Below are 25528 nucleotides of genomic sequence, written 5' to 3'. Positions count from 1 at the left end.
TACTGATTTAATCCAGCATTTTGAATTTACTGAAGCTTGAAAACAGACGTGCTGGAAACCATTAGAAAAGAATGCTGTGAAAGGCAAAGTATGAAGCAACTTGATATGTTCACTGATGACAGCACACAAGCAAGGAGACCTCCACCCAAGTAATATGTTTCATTTTTACATCATTAACCTGGATGGAACGAGGACATGGTTAAGATCTGAACACCAATGATCCCCACAGCCTGTGAGCAGTGAGATCTATAATTCTGATGAACCTTGGGAAATCATAAAGAAAGTGGTATTTAGATAGGAATATCCTAAAAATTACAGAAATCTGGGGCCAAACAGTGAGGAAAATTGGAAGGAGCAAAGAAAGAAGTGGAAATCTAATGAATCAGATGACAGAATTTGGTGCCTAAAGACCAAAGTTTGATTTCTCAGTAACTTAGGAAAGCAATAAGGTTCAGTGTAAATCCTATTGAAACTTAGATTATTGCTTTTGCCACTGAGCTCATGTCTTGGTAGGGCTTTCTGCCTGAATCAGACTCTTATATGAGACACTTTAATTGTGATTGCTGGGCCAGCAGTAAATGGTGAGCCTAAAGGACTGATAATACTTAAATCAAGCCAGTGAATTGGGAGAACAGGCAGAGCAGTGGGAAACACCAAAGAAGACAAAAAGTGACAAAGTAATGAGTTACCTGCAGTCAAGGAGGATGGTAATTGCTGGTAGAAACAAGTGTAAGCATGCCTCAAAGGAAAAGTTGATGACTTTCTACTTTGAGGTGGTTATTTTTTAAAAATGTATTTCCATAGACTGTTGGCCTTGTGATGGCCTGACCTGAGCTATCTCAGGATTGGCTTTAGTTTAGTTTCAGAACTAGAACAAGAACACAAGTTGGTGCTCAAGAAAAACTCAAACTCCTCCCAAAAGTCAAAATATACTTTTCTCTCTATATTTTCCCCCCCCCTATATTAGAAATGCTGATTTGGGAAAGTAAAGTTTTATAACAAGGTTAAGCAAGTGAATCCTATCTTATTTTAAATGTAGGTTCATGATTTTCATCTGTATCTCTTGCTTTAGATTCTTCCAGACAAATGAGTTATTGCAATACATTTAGAATCTTGCAGAGTTTAAGATATGTGCTCATTATATCCTGTAGTAATCAAATACTTAAAAATAATCTTCCCTTCTATTTCAGACACTAAAATCTCTGCTGAACTATGAAGAAATTAGTTAAGTGAAGGAAAGAAGAAAAGGTGGCTGAACAGGTTCTTTCCTTATAAAAAGAGAATGCTTCTCTTTTCTCCGTGGCCAAATACAGGCTTCTCCTTATTTCTTTCTAGAGCCAAACATACAGAACTCACAAGCAAATTTAACTGAAACAGGACACACTGCAAAAACTGTTTTACAAAATGACAGAGGTCAAAGAGACCTCTGAAAGTTGCCTAATCCAACATCCTTGCTCAAAGCAGGGGCAATTAGGGCAGGTGGCTCCAGTCAAGTTTTGAGTATCTCTGAAGATGGAGGCCCCTCAACTTCTCTGAGCAACTTGTTCTAGTGTTCAACCACCTGTACAATATGAAAGCTCTCTCATGATCAAATGGAACTTCTTGTACCTCAACTTGGGCCCCTTGCCTCCTGTCCTTTTCTTAGGCACCAAAGAGAAGAGTCTTGCTCTGTCTTCTTTGTCCGTATCTCCTTCAGGCATTTAGACACATTGAAAAGACCCCCTGCAGATCTCCTTGTCTAAATGAAGAGTCTTAGCTCTATTGGCCTCTATTCATATGTTGGATATTCTAATACCTCAATCATCTTCATGCTCCTTTGACAAACTCCAGTACATCCGTATCACTCTTGCACAGAACTGGACCCAGCACTGCAGATGTCAGTCACTAAGGCTGGGCAGAGGGAAGGATCAGCTCTATCAACCTGCTGTTGTTGCTCTGCCTGGTATAGTCCAGAAGTACAAGTGCACATTCCTGGCTTCTGGTCAACTAGTTCTGGTCAATAAGCTCTCTCCAATACTGCTTTCTAATGGATTTTCTAATCAGACTGTGCTGGTACACAGGATGATACCCTTCCAGGGGATGGAAGTGGTATTTTCCTTTGCTGACTTTTCCTTTGCCAAAGCAGGGAATTGCCTCAGCTAGTTGAGGATTAGCTCTGTCAGAGAGTAGCTGCTGGGCACCATTGTCATGTGAATGGCAGCGGCATTCTGACATCACAGGGGCAGAGCCAGGAGCAGCAGGGTCACCCACTGTGTGTATAAATGCTGCTACTAGGGAGCGCAGCAACACAGGAGTAGCACCAACAGGATGGGCAACCAGGTATGGTGCATCAGAAGGGCATGGTGCAGTTTGCACAGGGCAGGCAAGCAGGGAGGGTGAGGAGGGATAGTATCTCTGTCCACTCAGCAGACCAGCTCATCAATCTGCTGCCTCCCAGACTACAAATCCAGCCATGGTCTCCACTAGGCAGAAAGCTCTGGCAAGGAATGTGGCAAGTCACGTGGAGTGACTGCCTAAAAATGTGGTGGTTCAGGTCTGTGGCTGTAAGAGTGCCTGAGCCTGCTGCTGCCAGTGAAGGGCAGCAGAGATTCCACCTGTGTGAGGTATGAGCAGGTGGATGATGTGCTCAGTATGGTGGTAGAGCTCAAGGAGGAGGTCATGAGATTACAGAGTATCAGAGAGCAGGAGATAGATCGCTGGAGTAACTCTGACAAACATGCGAAAAAGACATCGGTGTGATAGCCCCCAGATGGTGGTGGACACTCTGCCCTGCCATCGTCGAGCAGAGCGATGCAATTTAAGGGAACAGGAAGAAAAGTAACAGGTCCCAGATCAGCATTACAGGCAACTCTCATCGTGACCTACCTTGGTTCCCCAGGTGCCCGTCCAAAATAGGTTTGAGGCTCTGGAACTCGAGGGAGAGGTGAGATGGGATGCAGAGGGAGGTCCACCCTCCAGGTTGTCTGAGGTGAGGCGGTTGACTCCACACCTCAAGACTTCCTCCAGTAAGAAGGACTGAAGGGCGATTGTTGTAGGCAACTCTCTTCCAAGAGGAACAAAGAGCCCTGGATGTCAGCCTGACCCTACCCACTTGGAAGTGTGCAGCTTCCCTTGCGTCTGGATCAGGGGTATTTCTAGGAAACTTTTTAGTCTGATTTGGTCCTCTGATCATTATCCTTTATTGACAGCTCAAGCCAGCAGCAATGAAATCGCTGAGGGAAGCCTGAGGATTATCAGAAAGCACTTCAGGGGGCTGGGGTGGTTAGTGGATAGAATGGGCATATAGGTCATATTTTCGTCTATCCCTTCAGTGGCAGGGAAGGATACTGAAACAAGCAGGAAAACCTACCTCATAAATACATGGCTGAGAGGCTGGTGCAAACACAAGAATTCTGGGTTTTTTGACCATGGGGCAGTTTACTGGCCTGATGGCTGTGGGTGGGTCTCACCCGTATCAAAGGGGGAAACAGATCCTAGCCCAGGAGCTGGCAGCGCACACTGAGAGGGCTTTTAACTAGGTATCAAGGGGGGAGGAGATAAAACCAGGCCCACTAGAGACAAGCCTGGAGGAATGATGATGGCACTGGGCATGAGGAAAAGGACTCAGCTGAAGTTTGTCTACACCAGTGCATGCAGCATGGGCAACAAACAGGAGGATCTGGAAGCCATTGTGCAGCAGGCAAACTGTGACTTAATTGCCATTATGGAAATGTGGTGGGATCGCTTCCATGACTGGAGTGCTGCAATGGATGGCTATAGTTGGCTCTTCAGAAGGATAGGCAAGGAAGGAGGGCTGGTGGTGTGGATCTCTATGTTAGAGAGTGCCTGGATGTTGTTGGGCTTGGGGCTGGGAATGATAAGGTTGAGTCTTTATGGGTAAGGATCAGGGGGAGGGCCAATAAGGTGGACATCCTGGTGGAGGACTGTTATAGATTGCCTAACGAGGATGAAGAGAAAAATGAGGCATTCTACAAACAGCTGGCAGAAGTTGCACGATCACCAGCCCTTGTTCCCATGTATTTCCATGCTGAAAATACAATACAGCGCAGAAGAAGCAGTCTAGAAGTTTCCTAGAGTGTATGGAAGATAAATTCCTGACACAGATGGTAAGAGAGCTTACCGCAGAGGTGCCCTGCTAGACCTGCTGTTCACAGAAAAGGACTGGTGAGAGATGTGAAGGCTGGGAGCTGTCTTGAACAGAGTGACCACAAAATGGTAGAGTTCTTGATTCTTGATGAAGTCAGGAAGAGAGGCAGTAAACTTCTACCTTGGACTTCTGGAAGGTGGACTTTGAACTGTTCAAGACACTTGACAACTGTTCAAGGCAGGGGGAGTCCCTTGGGATCCAGTCCTGAAGGGCAAAGGTGTCCAGGAAAGCTGGTCTCTCCTCAAGAAGGAAGTCTCAAGGGTGCATAAGCAGGCTATCCCTCTGTGCCACAACATGAGTCAGCTGGGAAGAAGATCAGCATGAATGAACAGAGAGCTCTTCCTGAGGCTCCAGAAGAAAATCTACCTCCTGTGGAAGAAGGGCAGGCAACTCAAGGAAAATACAAAGAAGTTGTTAGGATGTGCAGGGAGAAAATTAGAAAGGCCAAGATTGAACTCAGTTTGGCTGTTAGGGTAAAAGAGAACAAAACACTTTTTTACAAATATATTAACAGTAAGAGAAGGGCTAAGGAGAATCTCCATCCTTTACTGGATGTGGCAGGGAACATAACCAGTGAGGATAAGAAAAAGGCTGAGATTCTCAATGCCTTCTTTACATTTAAAAGTCAACCCAGTTATCCTTGGGGTGCTCTACCACCTGACCTGGAAGTCTTGGATTGGGAGCAGAATAAAACCCCCATGATTCAGGTGGAAATAGCTGGCAAACTATTACTCTACCTGGACTGCCACAAGTCCATGGAGCCTGATGGGATCCACGTGAGGTTGCTGAGGGAGCTGGCAGACATGATAGCCAAATCGCTTTCCATATCTATCAGGGTTCCTTATCAACCGGAGAGGTCTCAGAGGTTTGGAGGCTTGCCAGCATGACTCCCATTTACAAGAAGGGTTGTAAGGAGGAACCATGGAATTACAGGCCTGTCATCCTGACCTCGATGCCAGATAAGGTTATAGAGCAGATTGTCTTGAGGAAGATCACATGGTATGTGTGGTGCAGCCAGGGGACCAGGCCTATAGCCAACATGAATTCAGGAAACACAGGTCTAGCTTGACCAACCTGATCTCTTTCTATGATTAAGTAATCAACCTGGTGAATTGAGGGAAAAGCAGCTGACGTGGTCTACTTAGACTTCAGCAAAGCCTTTGACACTGTCTCCCACAGTATTCTCCTGAAGAAGCTGGTAGCCCATGGCTTGGACAGATACACTCTTTGCTGAGTAAAGAACTGGCTGGATGGCTGGGCCCAGAGAATGGTGATAAATGGATTCTCATCCATTTAGCTGGTAACTGGTCATGAGTGGTGTTCCCCAGGGGTTGGTATCAGGGCCTGTCTTGTTCAGTATCTTTATTGATGACTCGAATGAGGGCATTGAGTGCACCCTCAGTAAGTTTGCAGATGACACCAATTTGGCAGGAAATGTTGATCTGCCAGGGGATATGAAGGCCCTACAGAGGGATCTGGACAGGGTAGATAGCTGGGCTGAGGCAAGTGGGATGAAGTTCAAGAGGACCTAGTGCCAGGTCCTGCACTTTGGCCACAACAACCCCAGGCAATGCTACAGGCTTGGGGCAGAGTGGTGGAAGACTGTGTAGAGGAAACGGACCCAGGACTGTTGGTTGATGCTCGGCTGAACATGAGCCAGTAGTGTGCCCAGGTGGCCAAGAAAGTCAATGGCATCCTGGCTTGTATCAGAAATAGTGCAGCCAGCAGAAACAGGGAAATGATCGTCCCTCTGTACTCAGTTCTGGTGAGGCCACACCTCAAGCACTGTATTCAGCCTTGGGCCCCTCACCACAGAAAAACATTGAGGCCCTGGAGTCCAGAGAAGGGCAACAAAATTGGTGAAGGGTTTGGAGCGCACGCCTTATGAGGAGCAGCTGAGGGAGCTGGGATTTTTCAGTCTGGAGAAGAGGAGGCTCAGGGGAGACCTTCTCACTCTCTACAAATACCCGAAGGGAGGTTGTGGTGAGGTGTGGATTGGCCTTTTCTCCCATGTAAACAAGCAATAGGACTAGCGAGAATTGCCTCAAGTTGAATCGGAGGAGATTCAGGTTGGACGTTAGGAACCACTTCTCTGAGAGAGTGATCAGGCACTGAAATGGGCTGCCCAGGGAGCTGGTGGAGTCACTGTCCCTTGAGGTTTTCAAGAAACGTTTAGATGTTGTACTGAGGCGGCTTAGTGGAAAATAATGGTGATGGATGGATGATTGGAAAGGATGATCTTAGAGGTCTTTTCCAACCTCTGTGATTCTATGATTCTAAAATACAAACAACTAAATTTTAAAAAGACCTTCATAGTTTTCAGAGTTGTTTGATCAGAGCTGCTGCTCACACACTATTAGAAAGCCTAGATTTGTACAACAGCAGTGTAAGAGGAGATAGCATATATCATGCCTTCGTAGCTTAATATCATTAGCTATCCCAGCTGATGAGCAGGGAACACTGTAATTATCAGAAGTTTAGCAGAAATAATCATAATCAATACACTAAATAAATCTGTTGTAATTTTGGGAAAAACAAAAACAAAAAACTAGGGGCAAACTTAACAGCATGCAGAAACTGAAATGCACATCTGTATCGCTCCTTTTGCTCTCTCATTACAGCACACACCCTCCTGCCTGCAAACAAAGATCTCTGTAAGGTAAGTCACAACAGGTGGTAAACACTCCAACATTTAAGGGCTTGTTTAGATGGTAAATGGAACCAATCCAATTAAATCTGTTGTAAATCACACCCTTAGCATTTCAGCAGTAGTTAGCATGAGACACAGATTTCAGAGCCATTTCAGTGCAATTTAATGTGATTTCTTTTATCAGCTTAATTTACAACAAAACGAGGGTCTCAAACAGATCGCAATCAAAATATTGTGAATTAGAATGCAGATATTTCTTTTCATTGTAGTTACCACATAGTCTAAACCTAAGACTTGATAAACACACGCATACACATACGGAACAATCACTGGTTCACTATGAAGACAATTACAAATTACTCGTGCTGCCAAGTAGTGAACTAGCAGAAAAAAAATCTACAAATAGAAGTAAAGTAGAATGCTTCACAAAATGCATACCATTTATTTTTTGTGTGAGAAAAGTCATAACTAGTGCTGTATAGCCTCTTATCAAGAGAACCAATGAACATCAGGTTCTTATATATTTTCCAATATATAGTATTACATGTAACATATAGGGAAGAAAATCTCATCACGGTATATTGTTGGATGTCTAGCAAAGATTCTCAGAAAAGACTTGTGTCACTTTGAGATGCATTATCAGCAACTGACAAATTCGTAAGGTTTTATGCTAATATACTGACATGATCACTCAGGAATACTGCAAACAAGTTTCTGAAGGACTCAAGAACAAAACAGTGTTACTGTATACACAGCCCTCTTAAGGTTTCTATCAGCATTTTTGTGTTTTCTTGTTAAGTCAGTGCAAACATGCAAAAGCAAGCAAATCTTCAGCCCTGCATATTCATCAGAAAGTTTTCAAATAACTTCACATCAGTACTCAACAGAAAATTTGGCCCCACTAAGCTCATTCAGGTAGGGGATGGAAACTGTGCCACACTTGATCGATAACAAACAGGCAGCACGGCTTAAAATTCCAGTATTGATCACCTCCACAAACAATGAGTAATTTGCATGTCATTTAGCTGCAAAGAACTTTGAGGAAACTGCAGCCAGCTGGGAGATGTTGCATAAAGACACATATAGCGAGATTCAAACAAGCAATTGATTCAGCTTTGATACATAAATGGCTAATGCAACATCTGGATTACTTTCACTTTCCTATCAGCAAGCAGGACTGTTTCCCATGGAACAAGTACAGCTTCAGCAATGGTGTGGAGGAGCTTTCTTTGCTTAGGGAATCCTATACGCTGCCCTTAGTTGGGTACGACTAATAAGTAAACTTAGAAACATTAACATCACTGCCCTCCTCTTGGAAACCAGTCCTTAAGGCACAAAATACCTAGATGACTTTTATGGATATTCTATCTAACATCGCCCAGGGCTTAAACATAAATATCTAGGTGAGATTTTGCTACCCCATCATTAACTTGTATTGTTGGATGCTGGCTCAGCATCAAAACATATGGAAAGGGATGATTGCTCTCTAAATAGACCAAAGAAGAAGAATAAGAGGAGAGGAAAGAAGAATGTCAAGACAATGTTGGCACAGGAACATGGAAGAGTCAGCCAGAAGTATGTTTAGATAGTAGCAAAAAAAAAAAAAGGTCATGTGCTTCCAAAAAGATTCTGAGGCATATTTTACATGAAAAAAGCAAGGGAAAACCCTTTCCTCATTTTTCACATGGAACTTTGTCAGTTGATGCCAAGCATGATACAATGCAGTTACTTGGGACAGGAGGGGACAGCCTGGGAATGTTCCTCTACTCCTGCCAGAGCTTATGTATGTAGACAGATGTAGGTATAGATTTGTTGTATATAGAAAGGTGTGATTTGGGAGTAAACAGTTACCTTTACAAAGGTAAATGTATTTCCTTGATGAAAAAAAAATCAGCAACTGAGAGTCACCAACATAAGCAACTGTCTTATAACATTGGCTGTTGCTTTTTCAAAACATTGGCATGTTGTTGTCATGCAGTTATTATGAAGAAATCACACTGTGAGGCAAGAAGCCTTCCTGCAAACCGGGATGGGAAGCATAGAATCAGCTGCAGTTTTTTCACTGCAGGGGTTTCTATAAAGAAAAAAATCTGATCATCGGTTTTGCACACACTAAGAAAAATTCAGTTTGCAAACAATGAACATCCTTTGTGTTCAGCGTTGGCAAAGCAATTGATTCTAGTTTGAGATTGGACCTGTGCCAGTGCAAAAGCAGTTCATCTTTTCTGTTCTGAGAAGTATTGTAATGAAGAGCTTCAACTGAGGGAATTTTTATCACGAGATTCAGGTTATGACTTCTTTCAATTTCTCTCACTTCACAAAACAAAATGTATGGAATCCATCATTCGAGTACACTGAGAAATAAAATAACTCCAAGACACTGCAGAGTTAGGAATTATTATATAACAAACAAATAACTTCTAATACGCTTCTATCTTCCTACTTTCTCCAACGAAATTCAGGAACACATTAGGAGGGTACGGCTTCCCACTGCATGAATACAAATACTGAGGTGAAATTTGACTGCCTTGAAAAAAGAAAACATCTTTCTGAACCAAAAGATTCAATGGTGGAACAACACAGAAAATCCCATCTCATTATTAGACAAGGAACAGGGTCGCACAAATGGAAAACATACTTAGTGTGCAAGAGAGCTTTTCTTTTGAACTCTTCTGTGTTCAAGTGCTCGCACTCTCTCTCAAAGGAGTAACCTTTTATGTCCAAGCAAGCAGGATGAGATCACTCAGAAAATCTGGCCTTTAAATGGCATCTTTGTGATAAAGAATGAGAAATTCCCTGTAAAAATGGGGACCTTACTACTGATCTTCTGAGCATAAAGGCTTCTTTTTTTTTTTCCTGACTGTATCATCATGTCTTATAAAAATTTCACTTCTCCCAGTGAACCTTGCATATCTCATATCCTCAGACCATCTTGACTAGAATAACCTTACTGCATTAAAAAAAACTGGCAGCCTTAAAACTTGACAGACGTTTCTTTTTAACACCTTTTTATACAAAAGCAATAACAGCAGGTAGTAAACCAACACTGCCACACAGCATGATGTAGGAAGGAAGTGCTATAAACCCTATCACAATTATTTTAGTGAAAGACAAGGCCATCATTAGTGCCGTATTGATCAACCTCCCCCTCCCATCTCCACTGTTTGGAAGTTCATTCACATTATTATTACTGTTCCAGACAGTATTATTATAACAGACATACATTATACAATAAGAGGCTTTGGTATAATTGACATCTGAAGCACCAGGGAGCTTGAATGCTCGCTACTGGTTAGAACGTGGTCTCCAGAGGGAGACTTTCCTGCTCACAAAAGGGGCTATCACACAGTCATTGCAGTGTGTAAATCAAATCCTCAGTGACTGCTGTTTTTTCATTACTTGTCTGTGACCTGGAACTAAATCTTTGCAACACTGTATTGCTGGTTATCCACTTCTGCAACCCAAAACAATGCACTACAAGCATGAACCAATACCTACGCACGGGGTAAAGCAAATGACCTACCTGGGTTAAAACAACAGAAGCTTGTTTATTTTTTAGAGGAAACTGAAAATATAATCCCACTGTTTGGGCTCTGCATGTCGTGGAAAATCTCTGACTTCCATGCACAGCTAGGCACAAGCCAGACACAGGAAGCACAGGTAGATTTAAAGCATTCCACCCCTCAATCAAATTAAGCTTTTGCCAGAAATGTTTGTTAAAAGATCCACATGTTGCACGTCAAAATAAAAGACAGCAATTTACACAGGGTTTCTTCTACAGGCAGAGTGCAGTGAGGAAGGCCTGGCAGTGGGACTGAACACCAGCCTCCACAGGAGGTTATGCACTGAATGTGGTGTGATCAAAATCAGGTCACAGCCCCCAGATGACACAGGAGAAAGACCAATTCTACTGTCTGTCCAGGGCCAGCTCCCACTAGCGGCAACGATTTAGAAGAGGGAATTGAGCCCACAGCACTTTCCTCAACATTTACCATGATGTGGGGAAATTCTGTTGAATACCTCCTAATCAACAAACATATTCCACCATGTTCATACACTGCGTGAGCAAGCTTGAGGAAGAATTCCACCCATGTACCATTTAAATGGCTTCTCAAGCTCAAAGACCCCTCGATCGCTGATTTAAACAGTGACTCCCCACTCACAACAGGCTCCCTGCGTGGCTATCAGCTTCCCACCCTGCTATGAACCAGCTAGAGAGCGATGTGTGCCTTCATTTCCTGTTGCTATCATGGCTTCAAGGAAATGCCACGAGCTGGCACAGATCGTAGCCACTTATTTGTAAGGTGGGACCTGAAACAGCTCTGCCAACACCAGAACTGAGAAGAATAGTAAAAGGAAAAAGAAGTCTGAGCAAACAGCAGCAGTCCCTAGGGTAGCCCAACCTGTACCCCTATGAAGGTAGCTTTCCCTAGGATGCACATGGGAATGTTTGGTAATTCATCCTCATGCAGCCCCTCTCAACAAGTCACATTCATGAGTGTGGCAGGAGGGAGACCACACTGCTGTACCTGCAGTCTGCTTCCCTCTCCAAAAAGACAACCTTCACCCTTCCTTCAGCTAGGCACAAATGAAGGAACTCTGCAGCATGAACCAGCTCTCCCCCACATGTCAAGCTGATTCAAAGCATGATAGCATACTCTGTCAACCAGAACAAGAAACAAAGGCCACTTTATCTAGAAACTGGCAGTCACCAGCTGCAACCTGCCAGGATATATGCAGGAGGAAAACCCAGGACTGTATGCGAATAAGAAACCTCAGGACAGAGCAATGTTGGACACAGGCACAGATGGGACAAGAGTGGTGGAGAGCAGCTCAGCAGAGAGGGAATTGGGGGTGCAGGTGACAGCAGCTCAGGAGACAGCAGTATGCTTAGTAGCCAAGAGGCAAACCACATTTTGGGGTGCATTAAACACAGCACAGACAGCTGGTCAAAAGAGGTGGTTATCCCACTCTATTCAGTGATGGTGCAACCTCACCTTGAATACTGTGCTCAGTTCTGGGCTCCACAGTATAAAAAGGGTGTTAAGGTCCTTGAAAGCTTCCAAAGGAGGCACCAAAGCTGACAACAGAGTTAGTAGGTGTGTCCTGTGAGAAAAGGCTGAGGATCCCTGAACTGTTCAGGCTGGAGGAGGCACAAAGGTGACATCATTGATCTCTGCAGCTCTGTGAGGAGGGGGAGCAGAAAAGTGGCAGGCTCTGCTTCTGGTCACTGATGGAAATGGCACAGAGCTGAAAGGGGAGGGTCAGACTGGGCACTGGGGAACATTTCTGTGCCACGAGGGTGATCAAACACTGGAGAGGGCTTCCTGGAGAGGTGTTTGATGCCCTGTGCCTGTCTGTGTTCAAGAGTCACTGGAACAATGCCCTCATTAATGTGCTTTAACTTTTGGTTAGCCCTGAAGGGGTCAGGTAGCTGGACTTGATCTTTGAAGGTCCCTTTCAACAGAACTGTCCTGTTCTGTTCTACACGCAAGCAGCAGCGCCTTACCTAGTCTTGTGCTAAAGAGGAGAGATGACTAACAGAGTTCATTTAGGAAGAGATGAGAAATCAGGAGACCTGTCTGCCATAAGGAAAATGCTGGGGTCAGGCTTTGCCAATCACTACCAGACCCCTTGACTCCCTGTCACAACAGTGGATGATACAGGCACCCACCCAAACAATGAGATTATCCAGCAGCCCCCACACATCAAGCTGAGAGTGCCAACACTTGCTTTCAACATATAGGAAAGCCAAGCAAATAAGCCTTAATGCTTAGTACTAAAAACAATGGAAGTCATTGCCCTGAAATCTCAGTGGTGCTCTCTTGCAAATATTTCAAGCAAGGCCCATCCCATTTGCCTGTTTTTGTATTTGACAAGGGGAGATGAATTTATCTGCTGCCTGTGATGTCAGCTTAAGAGGTCTGTTTAGGACACTGTCATAATTCTTGTCTTTCTTTTTTGCTAATGGTTGCATGCCTTTGATTAAAACCTGCATGGTGCATTAAAGGCTAAAACAGATGATGAATGCCATGTAGTACTTTGTGTTAGATCAGAGTTGATTAGAATTTTTGACGATCCAGCAGCTAGAAGAGAAAACTGCAGAAGTAGTGAAAATATTCAGCTGTTACTGTTGTAGGAGGCAGTGGCTTTTGTTTGACATGAGATACAAAACAGTAACTAAATGGACAATGTACTCTCTTGGTCAATGAATGGCTTTATTATCACAAAAGAGTTCTGTAAAGAAAAGCTGGTGAATTAATTAGTCCAAATATTTGTAAGACTTCTTGCTTGTTTTCAAGTGGGCAGCCCTCCCCCACCAACACCACAGTTTCAGAACTGGATGCCAGTTAGTTTATTTTTCATCACTGCAAATATAACAGAAGGGCATTTTAAACAAACAAGCAAACAACAAAGCAAAGTGTAGCAAAAATTAAAGATATCAGAGCCACGTGCATATCACAGCAGCATCCAGACAGATACCTCTAGTAATTTCTGCCAGCACACCAGTTAATCAAATCACTATTGCTGCTCTGAGTGAAAAGATTTGGATGAACAGGACAGCAAGTTGCAGAGGAGGAAGTTGCATGATTAAGCAGTGGTGGCAGATAGCTGGCAGTATGAGCAGACCAAACCTGCAGCAGAGAAAGGTTCACTTTCTAAGATAATCCAAAATTCGTTAGGAGAGTGCACAGAAAAAGTTGTTGAAAAGTTGAAGGGGAATGGAAGGAAAGAGTTGGAGATGATGACTATAGAGAGATGGAAGAGAGGGAGGAAAAACCAAATTGTTTCTATGGTGCTGTCTCCAAACAAATAGTGTGAATGTTATTTGCTTTTTGATAGCCTGATAACTTAATATAGCTTTTAGAGATACCACCCTCCATTAAATAATTCTCCTAAAAGTGCAAATTCTCAGTAACTTTAATGGGATTCTTTGTAGAAAAAAAAAGAAAAAGAAAAAACAAAGCAGTTGATGAAGATATTTTGCAAGACTGGGCACAAGTTACTAGCTGCTATTTGTAAAACAGCTGCTAAATATGATCAATGGTCTCTCTAGTGCAACTTGCTTTACTAACCATCTCAATCTTTCCAGTTCAGCAGCACACTGATATTACAATGGTTTCTTCTGCAGTTAATGCCCTACATATACACTTCTAGATTGTGGCACTCAATGGATGGCTAAAGTACAGAGTTGAAGAGAATTTAAATCACTATACTTCCACTACAGCTTTAGAGCAGTGCCAGATTCAGGAGGGCATCATATTGAAGGAGTATCCATAGCTCCAGGCCAGATATTCTATTTTTCAAATGTTATATTTAGAATCATACATATGTAAATTTGGAATAAGATATTAAAACTCCTCCTAGATTTAAGAAGAGACAGTTGGGTAGATAGTACTCTTGGAGAAGTCCAGAAGTAGTAGAGTGAAGACTGAAAGACCATAGAAAATATAAAACTTCTAGTGATATCACATAAAAAGACAGCTGCAAGAAAGCTGTAGCTTGTTCTTGATCCAGGTTCCCTCAGGATATGGGTTCCAGAGATCTGAATCCTCCAGGACAAACATCCTGCTCATCACATGAACGGATGTAAGTTCTTTCTTGTGCAGGCTTCTGCTTCAGTCCCAGAAAGAGGATGTTGACCTGTTTTTCTCTCCTACTTCATTCTTCACTAATCTTAGATGCTTACTTAGATGATTCTCTCTGAGGCAAGGCATTTTTCCTGTGTAACCCATCAAGACTTTGGTGCCCAAGGCAGAAGGAAGTCATCACAAGGTTTACTTATCTGATGTAATCATTCATCACTTTGCAGGACATCCAGTCATGTCTAGGTCAGTGTTAGCCAGGAAATATCCAGTCAAAGCGTACTATCACTGCCATCCAGCCACTCTCTTCCTGAAGTAGGCTGCTGTAATCAGAGAAAAAACACAGCTGCATCTCTAGCTTCAAAGCAGAACTAGTGTTATCTTCCAAACATATATTCTTTCCCAGTTTCTGCTACCCACAACTTTGCTGCAGCAGATTATGTGTTTAAGATGCCTAAGTGGAAGGGAGTCCTCTTAGAAGGAAAAAAAAAAGTTCACAGAACTGCAAAGTACACCACAGACATCAGTGACGGCTTCAAACAAAACTAGTATGACAAGCCAAAAGAGTAACAAATAATCTCATCTGTTATGGAGATAATTGGTTTTGATTCCCAAAAACTGTATCAAATTTTGTGTGTATTTGCACTATGTTGTGATTAAGTGTTCTTTCCTCTTCATGTTTGAAAGAGAACGTACTCCAAAGGCACACTATCTAGATTACATACACCCATATAAGTTTTGTAGTCTTGAGAGCATCCTACTTTGATCTCAGAAGCTGATTTTTGGAGCCCCCACAGAGCAAAAAAATGGCACAGGAGGGTCTTCTCATTGATATACACATAAGAAAACTCATGAGATTTCTGTGAAATTGCTTTGGTTTAGAATTTTTTCTCAAGTGTTTCATTTCAACTATAAATAGAAAATAGAATCTCATGACAAAGATGTAGTTGACATAGTGTGCAATTTATCATCTGTGAGCACATTTCAGAGTACTTGTCTCAAAGCTGACATGCTGTGTGGACTGTGGAATATGGCTATTTTAATATATTCCATGACAAATGCAAGCAAAAGTAGCTGGGGTGCAAACAATCCACAAAGAAAATTCTCCATTGGCTCTCCTGATCTGACTCCTTTGTGACAGCAGATAACCTTGTGAAGTCAAAACTGTTCCAGCACAAATGGAAAAAGCAATGCTTCTCTGGCTTACTTCCTACCGCGCTTTTGTTGCAACTTGTTAAGACCCATTCCTGGTAGCAAACTGTTTGATATATTCAGCTCCTTTCCCCACCTATAAAAATACCGCAGACATGCAAATAATCATTAGCATATATGTAGACAGCTACAGAAGTAAACAAACTAACATAAATAAAAATGAAAGGACTGGATTCCAAGGCTGTCACTCCCCTTCACAGTATTTTTCTTCTGGAACAATTTCCAGCAAGAACGAAACAGAATGCTTTACAGTGGGTCGCTTCTGCTAAAACATTCATATTCTTCCCTATCTCAAACAGCAGGCCCATGGGTATAAATCCAAGTTTTACTCTACTAGAACCAGCATAACTCAAAGAGAAATTGACCTCATCTGTTAAAACCCAATATAACATTGTCAAGGACTGTCAGTAAATTAGGGTTACAGTACTTGGGACGTGAAGTGCCCAACCTTGGGGAGCAGGTCACTTACGTCAATGGGGGCTATTATAGGAAAAAGTTCTCACTTCAGCCTGCTGGCATTTTGGCCTTTGTGACCATGTTGTACTGAATGTGGTCAGGTTTTCACAAATAATTTCTTTTCTTGCATGTGCTCTATGAAGCTTTCCATGTGCTGCAAGGACAAATTCATTATTTTACCATAGATTAATGGTCAGGCAGTTTAAAGGCTCTCACCTTCCCTCTGAGTCACTTTCCAGCTTTCTGCGATGAGGCTGGCTCCAGCAGACATCTCCGGATTTGCACAGGGATAACTGATAGCAGACATTGGCCCACTGGTTTTGATTTCCAACTTCTGTAATAAATGAAAGCAACAGCAGACAAAAGTTCATATAAAATAAGGCCCTGTCCAATATTTGCCCATTTTAACTCTGCTTCCTCTAGTACCTTCTTCTCTTAATCAAACCACCACACATACCCCTGCAGCTGTAAACAGCTGTTGCCTTATGCTCCAGTGGACCAGCCACCAGGTGGCAACGGTACACCCTCGACTGTGTTGCATCTTGTAGCTGGAGCTTCTTGGCCCCCAGTGTGGGAGATGAAAAACTGCTGTCCTTAGTGTTCTAGAAACACACCTAGCACCCGCCGTGAGGTGGCCTCTGTACATTTTAAGATCAGATCCAGTCTGTGCTCCCGCCCAGCCTTACAAGAAGAGGCTCTGACTGCAGCTTCTTTCTTTAGGCTGGTCAGACCTTGCAAAGGTAACAGTTGCCACAGTTGTAATGGATAAAAAATGATTGGTGACCTCAAAGCTTAAGCCACTGGAGAAACTTTACCCAAGGCTGCCAACAGGCAGTAGGTCCCATTCCCACTCCCATCCCTGCATCTCTGTGCAGCTTGGGTAAGGGAGAGATCCAGGTTCAGACTGTGCCACCCAGATGTGGCTTGTTCAGATGCAGTTTATTTCACTCAGCAGGAAATGAAGAAGTTCTCTAGGCACGTGATATAATACGATTTAGTAGTTTTCGCTCCTCTCACTTGGTTTTCAACTCTTCCACATCAATTATGTGCAAATGGTGGTTTTGAAGTCCAGGCAGAGGCTAAGAGTTGGCTATACTTTCTTCTTGCAGGTTTTGCACAGAAATGTATGTTATATACCTGTGGTTTCATATTACCTTCCAACATTTTATAGCTTTGAAGACTGACATATGGTCATTGATTAACCACAGGTAAAAATGGAATCTTGCATTTGTGGGTGATTAAGGCATGTGGAATAGGGGCTTATTTTCTAATGACACCATTTAATCATCATTTTGGGTATCAGAAACTTCTAATGGGGATTCTAAGCAGCAAGTACAAGATTTGGGTGCCCTAAGTGAATTGTGCTTGGCCTAATCCAGAAGCTAGCTGCTTTCATTCGTATTATGAAAGCACTCTGAATCAGCTGCCTATGATGTCAGTCCATATGTTCAGAGGATTTGGGGGTAGAATATGCATATGCATAGCCTGATAGAAGAACATATGTTCTACACATGTATATATGACCTGTGAGTAGGTGGCTTATAGCTTTCTAACTCTGCTGATGTCAGCGCTGTATTACACTATAACGAGCTCAAAAACACTCCTGCAGCATCCAGGTATTGATAAAGTCTTCCTGTTTTCCTAGCCACTAATCTGGAATCTGATCTTGTGAAAGTGTTCAAGTCCATGGAAGTCAAGGTGATTTCACAACTACCCCAAATCAGCATCTTAGTCACAATGAAAATATTTCATTAACACAAAGTCAAGGAATGAAGGCAAAGATCGACCATAAGTAATTAGAGCTTAAAAAGCCAGTGTAGTGTCTACTAGACAGTACCAACCAGAGTGAATTTTGTCTTCCAGGCATGAGTCAGAGGGTTACATTAACTTTCAGCACTACTATCTTGGTATCAATGATTGATATCTCAAAGACTGGCACTATGGTAGAGTTTGCATGCTTACCTGTGAAGAAGAAAATATCCAACAGGTACAAAAACAGAGCTCAAAAAACTCTGAGAGTGCTTTGGTCTTATTAGAGAGGCTAGGACAAGACTTCTGTAAAAAGCAAGGAAGTAGTTGGGGTATTTAAAAGATGAAGAGATTTAAGAAGTAGGGTGGGAGGGAAAGGAGAGAAAATCTGGGACTGGGATTTGGAACAAGTTTCTGTAAATGTTGCTTTAACTATTAATTGAGGAGTAAACATCATATTAAATTCTTATGGAATATGTGCATGAAAAGCAGTAGCACAAGTCAGATCTGCCCCATGTGGATGTGCTTATGAAGCAGCCTCCTTGGAAATGTTCCTCAGACTTTTGACAAATGAACTTTCTGTAGGTTGTACGTTTGAACACGGAATGCCTATTGTTTCCATCTGCCTCTGGCTTGTACAGTTCCTTGGGGGCTTAATACAGAGACAGACATTTAGTGGAAAAAAGGGTTCACTGAGTGGCAGAAGCACATTCTAGGAGAATGCACTAAGAGGAGAAAAAAATACCACCAAACACCAACCAGTGGTTTCCACAGAAATGAAACCATCGCAGAAGAAAAATGCTCTTAAAAAAACACATACATTTTTCATGGAGTGGGCCTAAAGCACTTATTTATATTTCATCTCTGTATGACATGGTTTCGCTCATCTAATTCCATTTAAAACATTACAATTTTTGTTTCAAATGTCTCCGTGCTGAAATGTATTCTCTAAAGTGCCCTGGAGCTGCTGGTATTGTGAATGTTATCTAAATGACTCATTCGAATTTTTAAGGACAGCTCAGCATAGAAATACTTTACTCCGTTTTTCAATTATTTTTACTTTAAAGTTTTTAGTTTGGGTTGCAAGGAAGAAAGATGCAGACCAACAGATAGCATTTGTATGAAATCACACAACTGTTTTCTGCTTTATGGGATACAGCCAAACGTGTGCAAGTGCCATGTTTTCTCTTGATACGTACACAGCGAATCTTGATTGCTTACAGCATCCCTGCAAATCCATGAAAAATACAAACTTCTCTCTCTTTGATTGGGAAAAGAGAGACAATTATCAAACTGCTTCTTAAATGTCTGTTTCTATTCTGCTGCTATATGTTATTCTGTAAATAGGAGAACTTCAACTTAGCATTCCATGCACACATTGTCTTTGCACACCTGCGTATACCTGCATGGTGAAATCCTAGCTCCAGTGAAACTGAAATTTTCTTAAAATGCTAAACCACAATACTGTACACACAAACATTCACAAGTATTTGTCTGCATACATAGCAGGTCAGGTTCCGGACCCCTGAGCTACGAAAGGGCTTTTTTTTTCAGCTGAAATAGACAAGCTTAAGGGCAAACTTGTATGCTTTTGTAAACAGGATTTAAACTCGGGAATAACTCGCTGACTTCACTGACATTGAAAAGTCATTGCAGAAATGATACGCCCATAGCAATGATACACAGAAGACATTAATTCATTTACTACCTGGATACTTCAACTGCAAAAAGAATACTCTAAATGACTTATCTTTTTTTTTTTTCTTTTCTTTTTTTTTCCTCACACTGGTTGTTTCTGTACTGAGCCAGAAAGTGAATCAAAGGGGATGTCCTTCCTGACAGTACAGGTTCCTTTCTGAGATCAAATAATGAAATTGTATGTTTTTACATATGGAAACATACAATCTGAAGGATATTTCTGTTTGAGCCCTACAGTTACTCTAAAGAAAGCTGAACTTGCGTTCAGTAAAAATGGAGCTTCTCTCAGACTGCCAAGACAAGCCCTCTGAAGGACCCAGGCCATTTTTCAGATCAGATCATCCTTTTCTAAATAGCCACGTCAGCCTTAACAATCAGACAGTGTATACGTACATAATTTCTTAAAAATCATGGCCAGGAAGGATATCAGATGCACCTACTGTGTATTCACAGATCATTAAATTGAAGCAAAATATCCTAGTTGATGCCCAAAGACTTTAGTGAGGGCAAAGCACTCCCATGCTTAGGAAACTACCTGCCACTGACACAGGATTGGCAAGACTAGAGGAAGCCCTGCAATGGTAAAGACTTAATCATGTGAGATGTACACAAATGATCCTAGCAGATGAACCACACCTCATGGTATATGAGGTGAAAGATCCACAGAGCCTGCCAACTTGATCCAGGGAAAATTCCCTCCTAGCCCTACTAAGGCAATATTTAATCACTCTCTATACCACCTACGAAGAGATCTCCTGCTGTGGCCACTCTGATGCTGCAGAGGAAAGCAATTAATAACAACAAAAAGAAGTGCATCCAGAATTCTTTGCTGAATGGGCAAGGAAGGAGATGAAAAGAAACATGCCCTGGTCTTCTTCAGACAACTCATTGAAAATCTGAGCCACAACATTCACATCTGTTATTTGTCCTCACATGGAGTCACTGGCTGTAGTTTTCTCAGCGCAGTGCCCTCCCCCTCAAAGAGAGGGATGAGCAAGGCTGGCTGCATAGGGCCACAGACTCATCAAGAGGTCACAGCTCTCTGCCTCTATCCTAGACATGCAGTCTGATGTTCAATAGAACTCGCAGCCAGGAAACAGCTTCTTCATTCAAGACTGATTCAGATGCCTTCTGTCAGCCAGGTGGAGAAGCCTCAGCTGCCAGGTATCTTCTTCAGGTGGCCTCTCAGCCTGCTCCTGAATTAACTGAATGCTTTGAATTCCTTAAGACCCTCATCTCAGTGCTTGTTTTCCAGTCTGTAACTTATGTTATAATCCACCTTGAGCAGATCAGGACATACTATCCTAGGGGGAAACTTTGAAATAGTGTTAAGTGTTCCTATTTTTGTGGGTTATGTAAGGTTTTTTTGTTGTGCTTTTGTTGTTGTTGTTCTTGGGTTTTTTTTGCACAGAAGCAAAAATTCAAGTTAAAGGTGTTATCACTGATAATTCCTAAGCCCTTCTACAAGTTGCTACATTCCAAATGTGATCTACTCCATTCTGTGTCCAAATACATACCAGGTAGAGTAGTAAAACACGCTCTTCTGTTGCAGTGGAAAGATTAAACTAAGTAATTGATTATTACCTGATCTGTTATTTACCTCCTCTCTAGTTTTTGCATCAGACTTGACCAGCAAATGTTACACATCACTGACGAGATCACTGATCAAAATTTGTCTTTTCCTCCCTCCCAACGTGTTATTATAAATTTACCACAAAAATACCTGAAGGATCCTGAATGAATTACAGACAGAGGATGCATGCTGATAAAAACTGTCACAACTGGAAGCAGAGAAAGATTATTCTATGAGCATTCTAGGCTGTAAGTTATAAAATTGGAGAATTTTTCTTTGCTCATACAGAGAAAAAAAAAAACAACAGCAAAGGAGAGATTTTGCTCAAGGGATGTCAACTGTACTGCTGATTGAGGTGGAAAATCTGTGAAGGAGCCCCTTGTTAGAAATGTTGGCAGGGTATCATCCAGTGCTGTACATGCTCCCTCTGCACCAGGCAGGGATTTTTCATTTCATGCATGATTCAGAACTTGCTGTAACCTTTCCAAAAGTCACATTACATTGTCATACACTCCTGTTACCATAAAGACCTTCACTTCATGAGGGAAGTGGCTGTTCTGGAAGATGGGGATAGGGAGGAGATGCTGCCAGTGGACTTTTTGCATGGAGGCACTCACCAACACGTGCCCAGGGAAGCAGTGTTTCTACAGCAGTTCAGTTGCATCTGCTCAGCTCTCAGCACCTGTCTTCCACATGGGGTTTTGTACCTGGGTGCTCTGCATCATTCTAATCTCCTTCTCCATTGCCAGCCTATTCCATGCCTATTCTACTACTTATTAGCTCCCAGCCAAACTAAACACAGGAGTTGCTTCCAACAAGTAATAACTTTCTGAAACCTAAGAAAAGTTCAACAACGTCTCTTAAACCCTTGAGTGTAACTCTGCTACATAATTGAACATTAGTTATATTTTTTAGATGCAATCTTGCTGATCCTTCCTCTGACACTTCTATATCCGGTATTATTTGAAAGTTTGTCCAAAAAAGTATTAGAGCTCTACATCAGCCCATACAAAATAGTAATTGAACTGAATTAAACTCATGCCTCATATACACAGTTAAATCTGCAAACCTTTCACTGTCTACATTCATAAAAGAGAGTAAGGCTCACCTGCGTTAACAGAAATGTGAAAATGAAATTTTAAAGTGTAGCTTTTGTATTTATTGCTATATAAGCTCAGCACTACAATACTGAATCCACTGCAAGTATAAGCTAGTTATTTTGCTTCCTGAAATCTAACCGTTATGATGACAGCATCAAATTATCAGTTTTGTCTTTCTTCTTGCAAAAATGTCCTATTCACCTTTTCTTTCTCTTTCAGAACTAATTCCTTTCCAAACTTTGAAAAGCTGTGGAAAAGTCTATGGAAGCAATGCTGGAGCCCAGGATAGCCAGCAATTAGGCAATGCTCAGGAATGCTGGCTCTCCTATGTTCCTGTTCTTCATGTATGTAGTGACTAAAACAGTACTTTTAGTGGTCAGGTAGGCCAGCTCATCAGTATTTCAAATTGCCTTTCTTAAGTAGGAAAGTCGAATAAATACAAGTCAGATCACGATTTCTAATTTTCCACGTCTTCTACAATTCTGCACATTGCATCTACCTGAATTACCTTTCAAAGTCAAAGGAAAAAAAAAAAAAAAAAAACAAACCCCAAACTTAATTTGATCATTATTTTCTTTTAATGTTTTCACGTTTGATCTTATCCAGGTAGAAAAGTATTGGGTGGCTCCAAACAGAGGCACCAAGGAGGCTGCATGAACATCGTCTAAGTTTTTTTTAGAATAAAAATAAGGAAAGGCTGATGGGGAAAAGGACAGTTAGCAGTGTAAGCTGTGTAGCTTCTTAAATACACACAACCAACTAAAAAAAATAACAGATATTTAACAAAGTAGCTGTTAGTAATGAAGCAAAATAATGAGGCCATATGCGACAATATGCATCAATATATCAAAATTTATCAAAATATAAGTTAATTATAAACATTTTGAGAAAAACTGCATGATTGTACACACTGCTGGTATTCACTTATGACCCAGGTAAATATTAAACACTTTGGACAGTAGTACCAAAAATCACTTTATAGCTGATCATATAACCTCCAATTTGGCAATACAGACCATGCAACACTGAATTCAAAGTGTAGTTTCAATAGCAAATCATAAACAGGCTGACAGAGGTATGTCAATGAAACCTAAAGAGCAAAAGAGACAAATGAAAAAAACCTAACTACTACAAACACTTGGGTCTTTATCTTAGCTCTGGGAAAATGGGTTGACTCACCTCATAAAAACTTTTCCTTTCTCCAATGATCTGTCAAGTTCAGGGTGAAAGTTATCATCCAGGACAATAAGATCACAGCCAGAACTGATGGAGAATAGAATCACTGAACCACCAAGGTTGGAAAAGACCTACAAGATCATCCAGTCCAACTGTCCACCTATCACCAACAGTTCTCAAACACCAATGCCAGTGGCTTAAGGTGGTATAATACTGAGCTAGTCGGAGCTCTTTTGAAAACTCAAATCGTTTGAATGGCTAAACATCTTCTGCTGTATTGCTTCAGTCAGATTTTGATGGCAATATTGCCTGAGAAAGTATGCCAGAATTTGGACCTCTCTAACCTTCTTTATGCCCTCATTTATACTTTCAGGATAAAAATATTTTCTTAATGTTATCAATCACAATCAACAAAAAAAAGGAAAAAAATCTTTCAGAATATTCACATATTATATAGGACAACAATTGTTTTCATGGGCTTTTAATGAGACTCGGTTTTAGAAAGGCTTCACTGTGAGACAGTAAAATTTTCACAAGCAGCTCAGAAGCACCGACTGCACTCAAGAAACAGCCAACTTCTGTCTGAAACACTGCTCACCCTCCAGTTGTTGTGGCAATTTGTTTCATGTATTTTCTGTTGGAAATAATTTCCATTAACAGCAGCTAAGAGGAGCAGTGGTGGTACTCGGTTCATCCAAATCTCATATAGGGTACCGGATGTTCACAGATTAGAAAGATCTTAGGAAATAAAAACAAAAAAAAAAACAAAAAACAAACAAACAAAAAAAACCAACCAAGCAAATGAACAAAAACACTGACATGCAGAAACAGAATTTCAGGAGACAAAAGCTAAATCATCAAAGAGAAAACCTTCATGTACCGCCTTGGAGAGATGAGATTTAATCTCTTTTCATACACACTTATTTTATATAGTTTGACAACTTACTGAAAAAAACAAAGTCTTAAAGCCACAGACATAATCAGAAACTTCAAGAGCTGAGAGTTGATAGTATGCTGCACTTACTGTTTTGATGAGTTTACACTCCATGAAGAGGAAGGAAACATCCCCTTACACAGCATATGGCATCACTACAGGAGATAGCAACAAGAAACGACCTTCAAGAGACCATCTGCCAGTTCTGCTCCAATCACACCTCCTCCTTGCCCACAACATGACCCTTATATTAAGGAGACCAGCAAAGGATGCACATGGGAAACATCCTAAACAGTTAAAACTCATGCTAAGTTTGTATCTTTCACTCCACTTTTGTTATAGTCTTTCCCATCAAATGCCAAGAGCATTTAACCTTTAACTCTGTTGTCCAACAGAATTTGAACACACCACTGAAACCTTGGCCCAGAGGTGATCGTCCATTTCTCACTGCTTCTATATCTTCAAATATTGTTTCAGAGAATAATAAAGGAAGGAAACTGCTAAGACAAAACATGATCTTTATGGCAGATGGTACCACAGGATAAATGGCTGTTGATCTGCTGTAAATAATTCATCATTGTCAAGTGTGGTGCCCCAGTCATCTCAACAGAAGTATATGATAGCAAGAAAAATGTAACATTTGTCACAGAAGTACCACATACATCATGGGCTTTCTTTTTAATCCAAGTCAGGCACAGCAACATAACGTACAGTCAAGCAAGACTTTTAAGATACTTAAACAACAGTTTCCCTTGAATACTGCATCCAACTTCTGATTTTGCAGTCACATGAAATAAACTAGGGAAAAAAGGAGAAGGCAAGTGGAAGACATTTCTGAATATTGCCCTTACGATGTAGCTGCATTTCCCCTTCCCAGCTCTGAACAACTCAGTGTTCCACGGCTACATTGCTCCTAAGTCACAGGGAAGGCCAACTAAACAAGGCAAACTGTACAGAGATCACAAGCTGGCTGATCTGGAAGGATGGTTTGTATCATCTACTAGTCTTCTGCCAGAAAAGTCTTTACCCTGCTTTAGATGCTACAGCTTGGCAGCACTGTATATACCCTTAAGGGGGGGGGGGGGGGGGGGGGAGGGTCACCTTCCTTTGCACCCAGCTTGAAAGTTTGGTAATTCAGCTCGAGACAAAGCTGTACTTGCTTTCAACCTCCTGAGACTCTGGCTGCTATTACGTGCACACTCCTAGCTACTATGAGAAAGGCTGCCTCAATACCCATAACAGATGTA

The 25528-nt window shown here is 41.7% G+C and overlaps 2 long non-coding RNA genes across 3 annotated transcripts in view; one reads left to right on the top strand and one right to left on the bottom strand.

Annotated features, from left to right (window-relative positions):
• The first annotated feature begins 2219 nt into the window (after positions 1-2219).
• LOC109366565 (uncharacterized) lies at positions 2220-22653 on the top strand. The gene is made up of 3 exons (XR_002112906.2): positions 2220-2319; positions 6769-6806; positions 22391-22653. It is a non-coding gene; the product is annotated as an uncharacterized LOC109366565 (long non-coding RNA).
• LOC109366634 (uncharacterized) overlaps positions 12999-25528 on the bottom strand; it is a 161057-nt gene continuing 148527 nt past the window's right edge. For both annotated transcript variants that reach the window (XR_014882260.1, XR_014882259.1), the window contains exons 5-6: positions 16268-16385; positions 12999-14706 (exon numbers count right to left, since the gene is read on the bottom strand). This is a non-coding gene — a long non-coding RNA (uncharacterized LOC109366634). The remainder of the gene's footprint in view (positions 14707-16267; positions 16386-25528) is intronic.

The sequence above is a fragment of the Meleagris gallopavo genome, chromosome 3 (assembly GCF_905368555.1).
Source record: "Meleagris gallopavo chromosome 3, MGAL_WU_HG_1.1, whole genome shotgun sequence".
NCBI classification, from domain to species: domain Eukaryota; kingdom Metazoa; phylum Chordata; class Aves; order Galliformes; family Phasianidae; genus Meleagris; species Meleagris gallopavo.
Note: the sequence above shows the minus strand (reverse complement) of the source record. Positions and strands in the feature narration are given on the sequence as shown.